Below are 15581 nucleotides of genomic sequence, written 5' to 3' on the forward strand. Positions count from 1 at the left end.
AGTTGTTCTTTCCCAATCAAAGAGTCTCCTTTAATATTTCTTGCAGGGCTAGTTTAGTAGTCATGAACTCCTTTAAATGGGAAACTCTTTATCTCTCCCTCTATTCTGAATGATAGTCTTGCTGGATAGTATTCTTGGCTGCATGTCTTTCCCATACAGCACATTGAATATACCATACCACTTCTTTCTGGCCTACCGAGTTTCTGTGGAGAGATCTGCCATAAAACTTATTTGTCTTGTCTTGTAAGTTAAGGGTTTCTTTTGTCTTGCTGCTTTTAGGATTTTTTTTCTTTATGTCTATATTTTGCAAATTTAGCCATAAAATGTCTTGGTGTTGTCCTGTTTTTGTTGATTTTGATGGTGGTCCTCTTTGCCTCCTGGATTTGGATGTCTGTTTCCTTCCCCAGATTAAGGAAATTTTCAGCTATAATTTTCTCAAATAAACCTTCTGTCCCCCTTTTTTTCTTTCTTCTTCTGGGACTTCTATGATACAAATATTATTATGCTTTATGGATTTGCTGAGTTCCTTAGCAACTCCATAATATTTGTGATCTAATATTTTTCTTTCCCTCTTCTTTGTACCTTCTTTATTTTCCATAATTTTATCTTTTGTTTCACTTATTGGTTCCTCTGTTTCTTTTATCCTTGTGGTAATTACATCCAGTCAGTTTCAAATCTCGGTTATTGCATTTTTCATTTTGGCATGATGAGGTTTTAATCTTTTATCTCTGTGGTAAGGAACTCTCTGGTATCGTCTATGCTTTTCTTAAGCTCAGCTACCTTATGATTGTTGCTTTAAATTCTGGATTAGGCGGGGTGCCTGGGTGGCTCAGTCAGTTAAGCAACCGACTTCAGCTCAGGTCATGATCTTCTGGTCTGTGAGTTCAAGCTCCGCATCCGGCTCTGTGCTGACAGCTTGGAGCCTGGAGCATACTTTGGATTCTCTGTGTCTCCCTCTCTCTCTCTGCTCCTTCCCTGCTCATGCTTTGTCTCCCTCTCTTTCAAAAATGAATGAGTATTAAAAGAAAATAAATTCTGGATCAGGCATATTACTTACATCTGTTTTGATTAGCTCCCTGGCTGTGACCTTTTTTGTTCTTTCTTTTGGGATGAATTCCTCAGTCTTGGCGTTTTGTTTGGGTCTCTGTATTCTTCTGTGTGTTAGGAAAGCCTGTTGTGTTTCCTGCTACTGAGAGTAATGACTCTATGAAGAAGAGGTAATGTACTGTCCAGGGCCTGGCACTTGAGGAAATGTCCCTGGTTTATGCTGTGTGCACTCTGCTGCTGTGTTTTGACTGCTCTTTCCCTCAAGTAAGTCATCTGCAGAATTTCTCCTTGTCTCCACTGGGAAATGTTTGGACCTTGGCCAGAGTGTGGCAAATTTTAACTAGGTGTGCTCCGGTGTGTTTGTTAAAACATACATGATGCCATCTCCACTAGAGCTGAGGCTTTGGGGAACTCTGTGGTCAGTAGACATGGTGTGTGCAGGTGGGTAGGTGGAGGGGGGGTTTGTGTTGGTCACCTAGGGGAGGGCCCCACTGCTCTGGTTCTCAGGCACACTTGTCCTAGTAAAGAAACACCAGCAGAGTGTGGGGAGGCAGGGCTTCACATAAGTGGTTAAAGCCACCATTGTTGGCACTGTGCTGCTTACTGAAGTTAGTTTATATTGAGGGATGGGGGAGAGAAATGATGCCAGCCCCTTACCTTGTCCCCACGGAGGGGAGGTCATGCCTGCCTCTGTCCAGAAAACCCTCCCCAAAGAGCAAAGAATCTTTCCTCATGTGTCCCAGGTTTCCCTCAGATCCCTGCCTTCACCCTGTCTGCAGACGGGCCATCTGCTCATCCAGCAGTGCAGTATACTTTGGGCTCTATCTCAGGCAGGTGAGCTGAGTTTTAAAACTCCATAATTTAGGAACCTGGTTTGGTGGGGAGCTGTGCTGATCCTTCAAGTGAGGGTCTCCCTGTAGTAGGACTGATGTAAGTTTGTTCCAGAAAGGCAGTCACACCAAAGCTTAAGGGAGTGGATTTTGGAGTAAAGCACAGCCAAGAGCCAGTATCCAGGTTAGTCATCCTCAGCAGGTGTCTCGGCTCCTGTGCTGAAGGGTGGGGGGAGGAAACGGCACCTGCCAGCTCTTTTGTCCTCAGAGAGGCAAAGCCAGCTCTCCCAGTTGCGCTCCAAGAAGAGGGAGCCCTCTTTCCTGGTACATCCCAGGGGATCCTCAGATCACGTCATCTGTCTCTTGGGCTATTTGCCTTTCTTCTCCACAAGAGCACTGCTCTGCCAGTCTCCCTCCACACCTGCCACAGCATGGATTTCTAAAACTCCAGTCTTTGGAGTTTTAGCTGGTTGTACGAATACATGAAAACCAAACCCTTTCATTTTCCTAGTCAATGGCTTTGGGGAAGTGTTTTCCTTGTGTGATCCCCTGTGGACACCTCTCTCTCTCTCTCTTTCTCTCTCTCTCTCTCTCTCTGTCCCTCTCTCTCTCCCTACTCTGTGACCAGTGTTACCACCCCTCCACAGCACCTGTTATCTGTTTCTCCCTCAAACTATATCTCTGCACCTCCTACCTTCCACAATGTGGCCTCTTCTCTTTCTCTAGTTGTGTAGTCTGTTTTGTTAGTCCTCAGATGGATTTCGTGGGTATTGAGAATGATTTAATATTTTGCTGTGTTCAAGCGACAAGGCAAGCCTAGGGTTCTTCTAGCTTTTCCATCTTAGCTTGGCATGAAAATTTCTATCATGAGATAACAAGAGCCTGAACTATTCTTTCATTTATTCAATAATTCAGGAATTCTTTTATTAACAAATTTCGTTTTTTTGAAAACATAAAATACTTCATAAACTTCCTAAGCATAGTAACTTAAATATATCCCTTGTGATACATGAAGAAGTTACATATTAAGGAAAGAGCCAGAAAGGAACTAGGGGTCTCCTTATTGAGAACTAAATCCTCTGAAACTAAGTATCTGAAGCTGGGGTAATATTTTATAGCCCTTTATTGGAGCAATAACCCCTATTTCTGAGCTCTGCAATCTCTCTCTCTCTCTCTTTCTCTCTCTCTGTCCTTTTTTACTTTTTATGCTTAGCTGTTTCTGATTCTGAAATTATAAATTCTGCTTAAAGGACCTCATCATAAAAGTTTATCTGATTCCGATTGATAAACTAAATAGATCGCAAAAGCACTAGCAAAAATCCTATGGCATTTCATTGTTTCCTCTTTCATGTATAAATAGGAAATATCCAACACCCCAGGATAAGTAAATTCTAGTCTAAAAATGTGGAATCCTAGCTTTTAAATCTGAGATAGTTCTGATTTGCTAATTCTCTAGATAATTCTAATTCATTGAGCAAGTTTCAAGAGCTCTGTGCCTCAGCTTCCTCATCTGCAAAATAAGGATAATAATAAGCACCTGCATTGTAAAATTGTTATGAAGCTCCCTAAAGGATTACTTTAAATATAACTTTATAGATATAAAGAAGAAACATAAACTAACATTGAAACTTTATTGCATATGGAATACTCAAAGAGAAGTTATTAATAAACTTTCCAGGAATTAGAGTTTTAAAAGATCTTCTGTAATTGAGGGCCCAGTTTATCTAAGTTCGTCTTGTGTCTAAGGATACAATCTTACATACCACCTGGAAAGGCAAGTTTTAATATCTCTGTCTCTATCTCTATTTCTCTCTATCTCCATCTCTATCTCTGTCTCTGAAGCATCAAGCATCATGGAAGCAAAAAACCCAAAAGTTAACATGTACAGTTCCCAAATTAATTCGTGACTATAGGGTTTTAATTTAACCTCATTATTCTTGTAGTCTCAGAATAAAAGTACCAACACTATTACCAATAATATGAGTTTTTTTTGCCTTTGGGGAATATCTCACTAAATGTGTAGAGTTAAATTACTATGCTTTAAAGTTATTTCAAATAGTTTCTCTTGATAGATTTTTAGATAATGCTTTGTGCAACTTAAAATGTTTTTATTAATTTTTTTAATTATTTATTTCTGAGAGAGAAAGGGAGACAGATCATGAGCAGGAGAGGGGCAGAGAGAGAGGGACACACAGAATCAGAAGCAGGCTCCAGTCTCTGAGCTGTCAGCCAAGAGCCCATCGCAGAGCTCAAACTCAAAAACCATGAGATCATGACCTGAGCCGAAGTCAGAGGCTTAACCGACTGAGCCACCCAGGCACCCCTACAAGCTTGTTTTATACTTATGTAAAAATTTACATGGTTCCAAAGTAAGTATACAAAACAAGGCATATTCGGAGAAGTTTAGCTGCTTCTATTCTTGCTCCTTCCATTTTATTTCCCACCTCCCTCTATAGACAATCATTACTTTTTTATTAAAAAAATTAAAGTATAATTTTACAATTTTTAGTGGCCTGTCCTATGAATTTTAACAAATAGGTATAGTCATACAACCATTTCAATCAAGGTATACAAAAGTTTGTCTACTCTAGTGAATTCCCTGTGCTCCACCCCCAGCTTGTTGTAACCACTTGCCTATTTTTTGTTCCTCTAGTTTTGCCTTTCTAGAATGAGGACGTTCTAGAATGTACTTATTCATATAGTCTTTTGAGTCTGCCTTCTTTCACTTAGAAAAAACATTTAAGATTTACTAATGATGTTGTGTGTATCAGTAAAGTGTTTTTTTTAATTGCTAAGTCATATTCCATTCTAGGAATGTGATATAGCTTATTTATATATTTTCTGGTTGAGTGAGATTTGGGGTATTTCCAGTTTTAGGTGATTGCAAATTAAGCCTCTGTAAATATTCACAAAAAGTTTTTGTGTGAATATAGATTTCATTGCACTTGGGTAAATATTTTGTTGTGGGATTTGCTAGGTTATATGGTAATTATATCTTACAAGAAACCATTTTTCAAAGTGGTTGTAACATTTTAGGGGCACCTGGGTGGCTCAGTCAGTTTGTGGGTTCAAGCCCCGCGTCGGGCTCTGTGCTGACAGCTCAGAGTCTGGAGCCTGTTTTGGATTCTGTATCTCCCTCTCTCTCTGACCCTCCCCTGCTCATGCTGTCTGTCTCTCTCAGAAATAAATAAAACATAAAAAAAAAAAAAAGTGGCTGTAACATTTTATGTTTACCACCAATGTATGAGAGTCCCAGTCATCCAGCATCCTTACCAACAATTGATTTTATTCTTTATTTTAGCCACGTACTATTTATTTATAGCCATTTATTATTTATATTAGCAATTCTAATAAGTATGTGGTGGTATGCCATTGTGGTTTAAATTGCATTTCTTTAATGGATAGTGATGTCAAACATATTTTTCCATATTTTTATATGTCATCTGTATATCTTTCTTGGTATTGTGCCTGTCCTAATCTTTTTATTTTATTTTAGGTTGTATGTATCTTATTATTGAGTTTTGAGTGTTTTTTATATATTCTGAATATAAGACCTGTGTCAAATATGTGATTTGCAAATACTTTCTCACAATTTAAGATCTACCTTTTCATTTTTAACAGTGTCTTTCAAAGAGCTCAAGATCTTAATTTTAATGAAATCTAATTAAAAAATTTTTTCCTAGAAATATATTAGTTTGAGATTTTACATTTAGTCTTAAAATTCATATTGAGTCAGTTTTTGTAGTGGGCAAGAAATATGAATCAAGCTTCATCTTTTTCTTTTTCTTTTTGCTATGGATATGCGGTTCCAGTACCATTTGTTGAAAACTATCTGTATTCTGAATTGCCTTTCAAACCTTGTAAAAAATCAATTGTTCATATACATGTGAATCTATTACTGACTCTCAATGTTATTCCATTAATCTAAACATATACTTTCTCCAGTACCACCCTGTCCTTTTTTCTTCAGAAACTACTCAGACTGCATCCTCACTCTTACTCCCCAAAGGAAGAGAAGAACAGTCATTAGTGGCAAAAGGCAGTTGCAGAAACTAACACCTAGAGCTGCTTCATGCTCAGGAGTAAACACTACACCTCCTCCTTGTGTCCCACTGTCTTGATTACTTTAGGTCTGTAGCAAGACTTGAAATCAGATGGGATGAGTTCTCTGATTCTTCTTTATTATAATTGTCTTGGCTATTCTAATTTCTTAGCTTTTCCATAAATATTTTAAAACCAATTTGTTGATTGCTACCAAAACCTCTACTGGGATTTTGACTAAAATGGTATTGAATCTATAGATCCTGAACAAGATTAAGATTTGACATATTACCAATCTTAAGTCTTCAAGTCTATAATCACAGTGTATATTTCCATTTACTTAGGTATTTTTTTACTTATATCATAAGTATTTTCTGTTTTTCCACATACATACCTTGTACCTATTTAGCAGTTCATACATTTGCACCTATTTATGCCTACATGTTTTGTGGGTTTTGGTGGTATTGTAAATGGCAGTTTTTGGTTGTTATTTTACTTTCCAATTGATCATTGCTAGTATATAGAAATATGATTGATTCTTGTGTTTTCTGACCTTACTAAACTTACTTATCAATTCTAGAAACATTTTTGTAGCTACTTCAGGATTTTCTATGTAGAAAATTATGTTGTCTGTGAATAAACAGTTTTATTTCTTTTTCAAAAGTTTTTTGTTTTTTGTTTTTGTTTCTGTTTTTTTTTTGTTTGTTTTTGGTTTGTTGTTGTTGTTGTTGTTGTTTTTGAGAAACATAGAGCACAAGCAGGGGAGGGACAGAGAGAGAGGGAGAGGGAGAATCCTGAGCTGGATGTTTATCTGCTGAGCCACCCAGGCACTCCATTTCTTTTTCTTGTCTTATGGCATGGGCTAGAACCTCTAGTATGGTGCTAAGAGTAATGAGAATATACATCTTTGCCTTGTTCCTAATCTTAGGGCTGGAGGGCAATCAGTCATTTACCATTAAATGTGATATTAACCTTAAGAATTTTTGTAGATTTTTTAAAATCAGATTGAGAAAGCTAAAAGTTTGTTGAATGGATATTGAATTTTATCAGATTCTTTGGGTGATCATATGGTGTTTTTTTAGCCTGTTGTTATGATGAATTACATTTCTAAATGTTAAACCATTCTTACATTCCTGGGATAAGTTCTACTTGGTTATGATATATTACCTTTTAATATACTTTTAATGCAATTTACTAGTATTTTGTTGAAGATTCAAAAACCTAGGTTCATGAGTGCTGCTGGCCTAAGCTGTATTTTCTTTGCAATGTATTTTTTCCTCACTTTAGTATCAAGGTAATGCTGGCCTCATTATATCAGTTGGGAAGAATTCTTTCCTTTCTGTATTTTGTTTTTGTTTTGTTTTTTTTTAAATAAACTTTAAAAAATTATTTTTATTTTTTCTGAGAGAGAGAGAGACAGTGTGAACAGGGGAGGGTCAGAGAGAGAGAGGGAAACACAGAACCTGAAACAGGCTTCAGGCTCTGAGCTAGCTGTCAGCACAGAGCCCGATGTGGGGCTCGAACCCACAGACTGTGAGTTCGAATCGAAGTTGGATGCTCAACTTACTGAGCCACGCAGGTGCCCCTCCTTTCTGTATTTTGGAGGAGTTTGTATAGAATTAATATTGTTTCTTCTGTTAATGCTGTGTAGGATTTGACAGTGATGTTATCTGTGCTGAGAATTTTCTTTGTTGGACAGTTAAAAATACTATTATTTCAATTTATTTAATAGATATAGGACTGTTCAAATTATAGATTTCTTCTTGAGCTTTGTCTGTGCTTTTCAAGGATTTCCCTCCTTTAGGCCTTTGCATTTCCCCCAGGCCTGCACCATGAGAAATGCATGCTTAGATCTCTTGCCTCGCCTCAAATCTTACTTGTGAGCACTGGTGGTTGTGAAGCCTTGTATTTATGGCTTCCAGAGGTTCTATACTCTCATTCTAGATCACATTTGCCTTTCAACAATTCATTGACATTTTAGCTGAATTCTTTATCTTAACTTGAATGGTGTCTGGTGGGGTCTCTTGTTCTTCACTGATTTTCACAAGAAAATCTTTATCTTGTTCTTTATCCCAACAACCACCAAAAACAACTTTGCAAAGAAATGGCATCATCAAAAGAAATATAATATGATCTACTGTTGAAACTGAATACCTTGCGTGACTAAGTCAAGCCATGTTCAACAAATGTCATATGCCACTGTTTTCCTCAAAAAAGTAAAACATCCTACAGTGTCCTTGTGAATTCACTTTGACACCCTGGAGCACCTTAGTGCATACCTTGGGAATCCTAGGCCTTACCTACAGTCATCATAGACAATTTAAAAATCTATGACCTATAATCACCTCCATTTCCAGGTTAACCTTCTTCAAATTTAGCAACCATGTTCTACTTTTTCAGCACATCAGAATAGTCACACATCATTTCTCATTTTCTTCTTTTTTTGTTTCAGGTTGTTATTTAAATTCTAGTTGGTCGACATATAGTGTAATATTCATTTTAGGAGTCAAATTTAGTGATTCATCTCTTACATATAACACCTGAACAGAGACAGCAACCTCTATGACATTGGCTGTTGCAGCTTCTTACTAGACATGTCTCTGGAGGCAAGGGAAACAAAAGCAAAAATGACCTATTGGAACTTCATCAAGATAAAAAACTCTGCACCTCAAAGGAAACAATTAACAAAACTAAAGGCAGCCTACAAGTGGGAGAAGATACTTGCAAATGACATATCTGATAAAGGTATCCAAAATCTAAGAACTTATCAAAGTCAACACCCAAAAAACAAATATTCCAGTTAAGAAATGGGCAGAAGACATGAATAGACATTTTTTCCAAAGAAGACATCCAGGCACATGAAAAGACCCTCAACATAATTCATCATCAGGAAAATGCAAATCAAATCTACAATGAGATAACACCTCACACCTGTCAGAATGGCTAAAATTAACAACACAGGAAACAACATTTCTTTTTTTTTATTATAATTCTTCTACCATTTTGTGCCCCCAAAACTCAACTTTGAGTCTATTCTATTAGGCTAGAAAATCACCTACCATCTTCTTCGTTTCTTATCTGTCTAATCACTTTTCAGTCCAGTGGAAAACAGAACTTTTCTTATCTTTATTGACAGTTCTCAAAACTTCCATATGACCAGCACGACAGTACTGAATGCAGAGTTGGGAAGAAATGTGCAGTTGCACACTACAGATATAAAAAGCAAAAAATCATAGATAGTAGTAAAATGTAGTTTAAAAATTAGGATGTGATGAATTTTTACTACTTAGTATTTTAAATGTAACTTATTTAATTGTAAATTTACTTAAATTAATTTTAAATAATGGTCATGTTTAAAAACCAGCTTATGAAAGTCCAGAAGTTTTTTTAAATTATAGTTTATTGTCAAGTTTGTTTCCATATAACACCCAGTGCTCATCCCAACAAGTGCCCTCATCCATGCCCATCACCCATTTTCCCCGTTCCTCCACCCCAATCAACCCTCAATTTGTTCTCAGTATTTAAGAGTCTCTTATGGTTTGCCTCCCTCCCTTTCCTTAACTATTTTTTCCTCTTCACCTCCCCTATGGTCCTCTGTTAAGTTTCTCTTGTTCCACATATGACTGAAAACATATCGTATCTGTCTTTGTCTGACTTATTTCACTTAGCATAACACCCTTGAGTTCCATCCACATTGCTACAAATGGCCAGATTTCATTCTGAAAGTCCAGAAAATTTAACAATCAGAGAGGTTGAAGTGGCTCCAGCCCCTAATCTTCCTCAGACTAAACTTTTAGGTATAAAATTAAAGGCTCAAAAGTAATGGGAATTTTTTGATTCATATTCATTTTGTCAGGTTGTTGTTGCCTCTTAAATTTTACTTTATGATTATTATTGCTCTTGATTTCTATTTTATTTTATTTTTTTAATATTTATTTATTTTTGAGGGAGAGAGAGACAGAGCATGAGCAGAGGAGGGACAGAGAGAGAGCACACAGAATCTGAAGCAGGCTCCAGGCTCCAAGTTGTCAGCATAGAGCCTGATGTGGGGCTCAAACTCATCAGATGTGAGATCATGACCTGAGCCGAAGTCAGATGCTTAACTGACTGAGTCACCCAGGCAACCCTGTTGGTTTCTATTTTAATCTTTGATTGCCCATTGGAGCTTGAAATTGGTCATAGTTAGACTACACTATGTATATTGGTAAATGAGAGAAATTAGATCTTCTTGCATTCCTTCCTCCACCCTACAGAGGGAAGTTTTTATTATTTTTTCTTCAATAGTTTATTGTCAAGTTGGTTTCCATATAACACCCGGTGCTCATCCCAACAAGTGCCCTCCTCCATGCCCATCACCTCCCCTTTCTTCTACTCCCATCAGCCCTCAGTTTGTTCTCAGCATTCAGGAGTCTCTCATGGTTTGCCTCCCTCCAGAGGGAAGTTTTTCAACATTATCAATACACCACTGTTCTATCTAGGATGTAATTTAAAAGTGAAATAAAAAGCTATGCCTAAAGAAATGTGACAGAATTATTATTACAAAAAAAACCTTCTGAAAAGTCTTTAAATTATAAGTTAGGGCTGGTTAATAATTTATGGTTTTATCTCTGTGAAACACTATCAGTCATTATAATACACATAAAGGTCTAGACACATGGGCTAGTGTGGAGATATAAAACAATGTTGAGTGAAAATTTTATAATTATGTAAAAATTTTATATAGAGAGGAATAAAAGTTGGGTATGGTCACAGAAAAATTTTAAATGATTTTTATGTGAGGGGACATTACATCCAGAAATTATTATGTTTCAGTGATGATTTATTTATTAAATGTTTATTTATTTTGAGAGAGAAAAGAGCATCCATGATCAGGGAGGGGTAGAGAGAGAGGGTGAGAGAGAGAATCCCAAGCAGGCTCTATGCTCAGTGTGCACGCTGANCCATGAGAAATGCATGCTTAGATCTCTTGCCTCGCCTCAAATCTTACTTGTGAGCACTGGTGGTTGTGAAGCCTTGTATTTATGGCTTCCAGAGGTTCTATACTCTCATTCTAGATCACATTTGCCTTTCAACAATTCATTGACATTTTAGCTGAATTCTTTATCTTAACTTGAATGGTGTCTGGTGGGGTCTCTTGTTCTTCACTGATTTTCACAAGAAAATCTTTATCTTGTTCTTTATCCCAACAACCACCAAAAACAACTTTGCAAAGAAATGGCATCATCAAAAGAAATATAATATGATCTACTGTTGAAACTGAATACCTTGCGTGACTAAGTCAAGCCATGTTCAACAAATGTCATATGCCACTGTTTTCCTCAAAAAAGTAAAACATCCTACAGTGTCCTTGTGAATTCACTTTGACACCCTGGAGCACCTTAGTGCATACCTTGGGAATCCTAGGCCTTACCTACAGTCATCATAGACAATTTAAAAATCTATGACCTATAATCACCTCCATTTCCAGGTTAACCTTCTTCAAATTTAGCAACCATGTTCTACTTTTTCAGCACATCAGAATAGTCACACATCATTTCTCATTTTCTTCTTTTTTTGTTTCAGGTTGTTATTTAAATTCTAGTTGGTCGACATATAGTGTAATATTCATTTTAGGAGTCAAATTTAGTGATTCATCTCTTACATATAACACCTGAACAGAGACAGCAACCTCTATGACATTGGCTGTTGCAGCTTCTTACTAGACATGTCTCTGGAGGCAAGGGAAACAAAAGCAAAAATGACCTATTGGAACTTCATCAAGATAAAAAACTCTGCACCTCAAAGGAAACAATTAACAAAACTAAAGGCAGCCTACAAGTGGGAGAAGATACTTGCAAATGACATATCTGATAAAGGTATCCAAAATCTAAGAACTTATCAAAGTCAACACCCAAAAAACAAATATTCCAGTTAAGAAATGGGCAGAAGACATGAATAGACATTTTTTCCAAAGAAGACATCCAGGCACATGAAAAGACCCTCAACATAATTCATCATCAGGAAAATGCAAATCAAATCTACAATGAGATAACACCTCACACCTGTCAGAATGGCTAAAATTAACAACACAGGAAACAACATTTCTTTTTTTTTATTATAATTCTTCTACCATTTTGTGCCCCCAAAACTCAACTTTGAGTCTATTCTATTAGGCTAGAAAATCACCTACCATCTTCTTCGTTTCTTATCTGTCTAATCACTTTTCAGTCCAGTGGAAAACAGAACTTTTCTTATCTTTATTGACAGTTCTCAAAACTTCCATATGACCAGCACGACAGTACTGAATGCAGAGTTGGGAAGAAATGTGCAGTTGCACACTACAGATATAAAAAGCAAAAAATCATAGATAGTAGTAAAATGTAGTTTAAAAATTAGGATGTGATGAATTTTTACTACTTAGTATTTTAAATGTAACTTATTTAATTGTAAATTTACTTAAATTAATTTTAAATAATGGTCATGTTTAAAAACCAGCTTATGAAAGTCCAGAAGTTTTTTTAAATTATAGTTTATTGTCAAGTTTGTTTCCATATAACACCCAGTGCTCATCCCAACAAGTGCCCTCATCCATGCCCATCACCCATTTTCCCCGTTCCTCCACCCCAATCAACCCTCAATTTGTTCTCAGTATTTAAGAGTCTCTTATGGTTTGCCTCCCTCCCTTTCCTTAACTATTTTTTCCTCTTCACCTCCCCTATGGTCCTCTGTTAAGTTTCTCTTGTTCCACATATGACTGAAAACATATCGTATCTGTCTTTGTCTGACTTATTTCACTTAGCATAACACCCTTGAGTTCCATCCACATTGCTACAAATGGCCAGATTTCATTCTGAAAGTCCAGAAAATTTAACAATCAGAGAGGTTGAAGTGGCTCCAGCCCCTAATCTTCCTCAGACTAAACTTTTAGGTATAAAATTAAAGGCTCAAAAGTAATGGGAATTTTTTGATTCATATTCATTTTGTCAGGTTGTTGTTGCCTCTTAAATTTTACTTTATGATTATTATTGCTCTTGATTTCTATTTTATTTTATTTTTTTAATATTTATTTATTTTTGAGGGAGAGAGAGACAGAGCATGAGCAGAGGAGGGACAGAGAGAGAGCACACAGAATCTGAAGCAGGCTCCAGGCTCCAAGTTGTCAGCATAGAGCCTGATGTGGGGCTCAAACTCATCAGATGTGAGATCATGACCTGAGCCAAAGTCAGATGCTTAACTGACTGAGTCACCCAGGCAACCCTGTTGGTTTCTATTTTAATCTTTGATTGCCCATTGGAGCTTGAAATTGGTCATAGTTAGACTACACTATGTATATTGGTAAATGAGAGAAATTAGATCTTCTTGCATTCCTTCCTCCACCCTACAGAGGGAAGTTTTTATTATTTTTTCTTCAATAGTTTATTGTCAAGTTGGTTTCCATATAACACCCGGTGCTCATCCCAACAAGTGCCCTCCTCCATGCCCATCACCTCCCCTTTCTTCTACTCCCATCAGCCCTCAGTTTGTTCTCAGCATTCAGGAGTCTCTCATGGTTTGCCTCCCTCCAGAGGGAAGTTTTTCAACATTATCAATACACCACTGTTCTATCTAGGATGTAATTTAAAAGTGAAATAAAAAGCTATGCCTAAAGAAATGTGACAGAATTATTATTACAAAAAAAACCTTCTGAAAAGTCTTTAAATTATAAGTTAGGGCTGGTTAATAATTTATGGTTTTATCTCTGTGAAACACTATCAGTCATTATAATACACATAAAGGTCTAGACACATGGGCTAGTGTGGAGATATAAAACAATGTTGAGTGAAAATTTTATAATTATGTAAAAATTTTATATAGAGAGGAATAAAAGTTGGGTATGGTCACAGAAAAATTTTAAATGATTTTTAGGTGAGGGGACATTACATCCAGAAATTATTATGTTTCAGTGATGATTTATTTATTAAATGTTTATTTATTTTGAGAGAGAAAAGAGCATCCATGATCAGGGAGGGGTAGAGAGAGAGGGTGAGAGAGAGAATCCCAAGCAGGCTCTATGCTCAGTGTGCACGCTGATGTAGGGCTCAATGTCACGACTGTGAGATCATGACCTGATTCAAAATCAAGAGTCAGATGCTTAACTAAGTCATCCAGGCACCCCACTCATTTATTTTATATATTGAATCCAACATATTTTCTTGAACTCTAAGTCTTTTATAGTCATATCTTGTTACAATGCTATTTTGAAGAGGTGAACTGTGAAACTAAGAAAACTTAGGTGATGTATAGTGATCCTGAAAACTAAAAATACTAACTCTAATAATAATAAATTTTTTAAAATGTTTGTTTATTTATTTATTTGGAGAGAGAGAGAGAGTGGCAAGCAGCGGAGTGGCAGAGAAAGAGCGAATCCCGAGCAGACTCCCTGCTCTCAGCACAGAGCCCAGTCTCATGAACCTGAGCCAATATCAAGACTAACACACTTAACTGATTAAGCCACCCTGTTGCCCCAGTAATAGTAAATTTTTAAGACACTTTCCAGTGTACAAGCATTTTAACATATGCCATTTTATTTAATTTTCAGTAATCCTGTGAGGTGGGTATTATTTTGCTTGTTTTATGGATAAGAAATCTGTAACTCAAACAGTGACTCAATCAAAGCTATACTGCAAGGGAATAAATAGGTCAAGTCTTTTATTTTCCTCAGGAGGAGTTATTTATTTTTATTTGTAAATATCCCTATCAGGGCATGCAATTATATATTCTAATGACGTACTCTTGTTAGCAAAACTAAAGTCATAATATAAGCAAAGTGTATGAAGTCCAGGGGAATGTACACACTGATAGAAGAGCATTTTAATACAGCCTTAAATTAGCAGACAGGAAAGCAATAACTTAAGTAGGAGCATGTATGGCAGTATGGCATGGGAAATGAGTGGAGCTATGGCACCAAAAAGACCTAGCTTTGCATCTAACCTCCCTACTGACTTTCTTGCTGTGTGAACTTAGGCAAGTTACTTAAGCTCTTTAAATGTAGATCTTCTCCTCTGGAAAATAGGTCTAATACCTCCTACTTAATAGTGTATTTTTAAACATTGAAAATATCTCAAAGAACCCAGCCCTGAATAGTTCCTCAGTTATTATCAATATTTTTTATTGTTTTATTAATTTTTTGTGTAAAAATTTAAGAAATAATTTATATATTGGGGCACCTGGGTGGCTCAGGTGGTTAAGTATCCGACTTTGGCTTGGGTCATGATCTCACAGCTCGTGAGTTTGAGCCCCACGTAGGGCTCTGTGCTGACAGCTCGGAGCCTAGAGCCTGCTTTGGATTCTGTGTCTCTCTGTCCCTCTCTGCCTCTCCCCCACTCTCAGGCTGTCTCTCTCTCTCTCTCTCTCTCTCTCTCAAAAATAAATAAACATTAAAAAAGTTTTAAAAAGGGATAATTTATATACCTAACACTTAGAACATTTAAATACCATTTTATATATGCTTGTATATACAAACCCAATTATGTGATATATAAATTAAGTACCCATAGATAGTTTGTATACATTATTTTATATTCAGCCTTTTAAAAAACAAAACTATTTAAATATAGTTTTCATGTACCAACAATGTCTACATACGTATTTAGTTCATATAATTATGATTTTCTTACTTATATGCCTGCCACTAGGTTGATATAT

General features: G+C 36.6%; 1 long non-coding RNA gene and 1 pseudogene across 2 annotated transcripts in view; one reads left to right on the forward strand and one right to left on the reverse strand.

Moving 5' to 3' along the window:
- LOC144244911 (uncharacterized) overlaps positions 1-15581 on the forward strand; it is a 51042-nt gene that overhangs the window by 14506 nt on the left and 20955 nt on the right. The gene's annotated exons all lie outside the window — the stretch shown is intronic.
- LOC144244928 (small nucleolar RNA U3) lies at positions 5853-5983 on the reverse strand (annotated as a pseudogene).

This window comes from Crocuta crocuta, unplaced genomic scaffold (genome assembly GCF_008692635.1).
Source record: "Crocuta crocuta isolate KB4526 unplaced genomic scaffold, BGI_CrCroc_1.0 scaffold38, whole genome shotgun sequence".
Taxonomy (NCBI): Eukaryota; Metazoa; Chordata; class Mammalia; order Carnivora; family Hyaenidae; genus Crocuta; species Crocuta crocuta.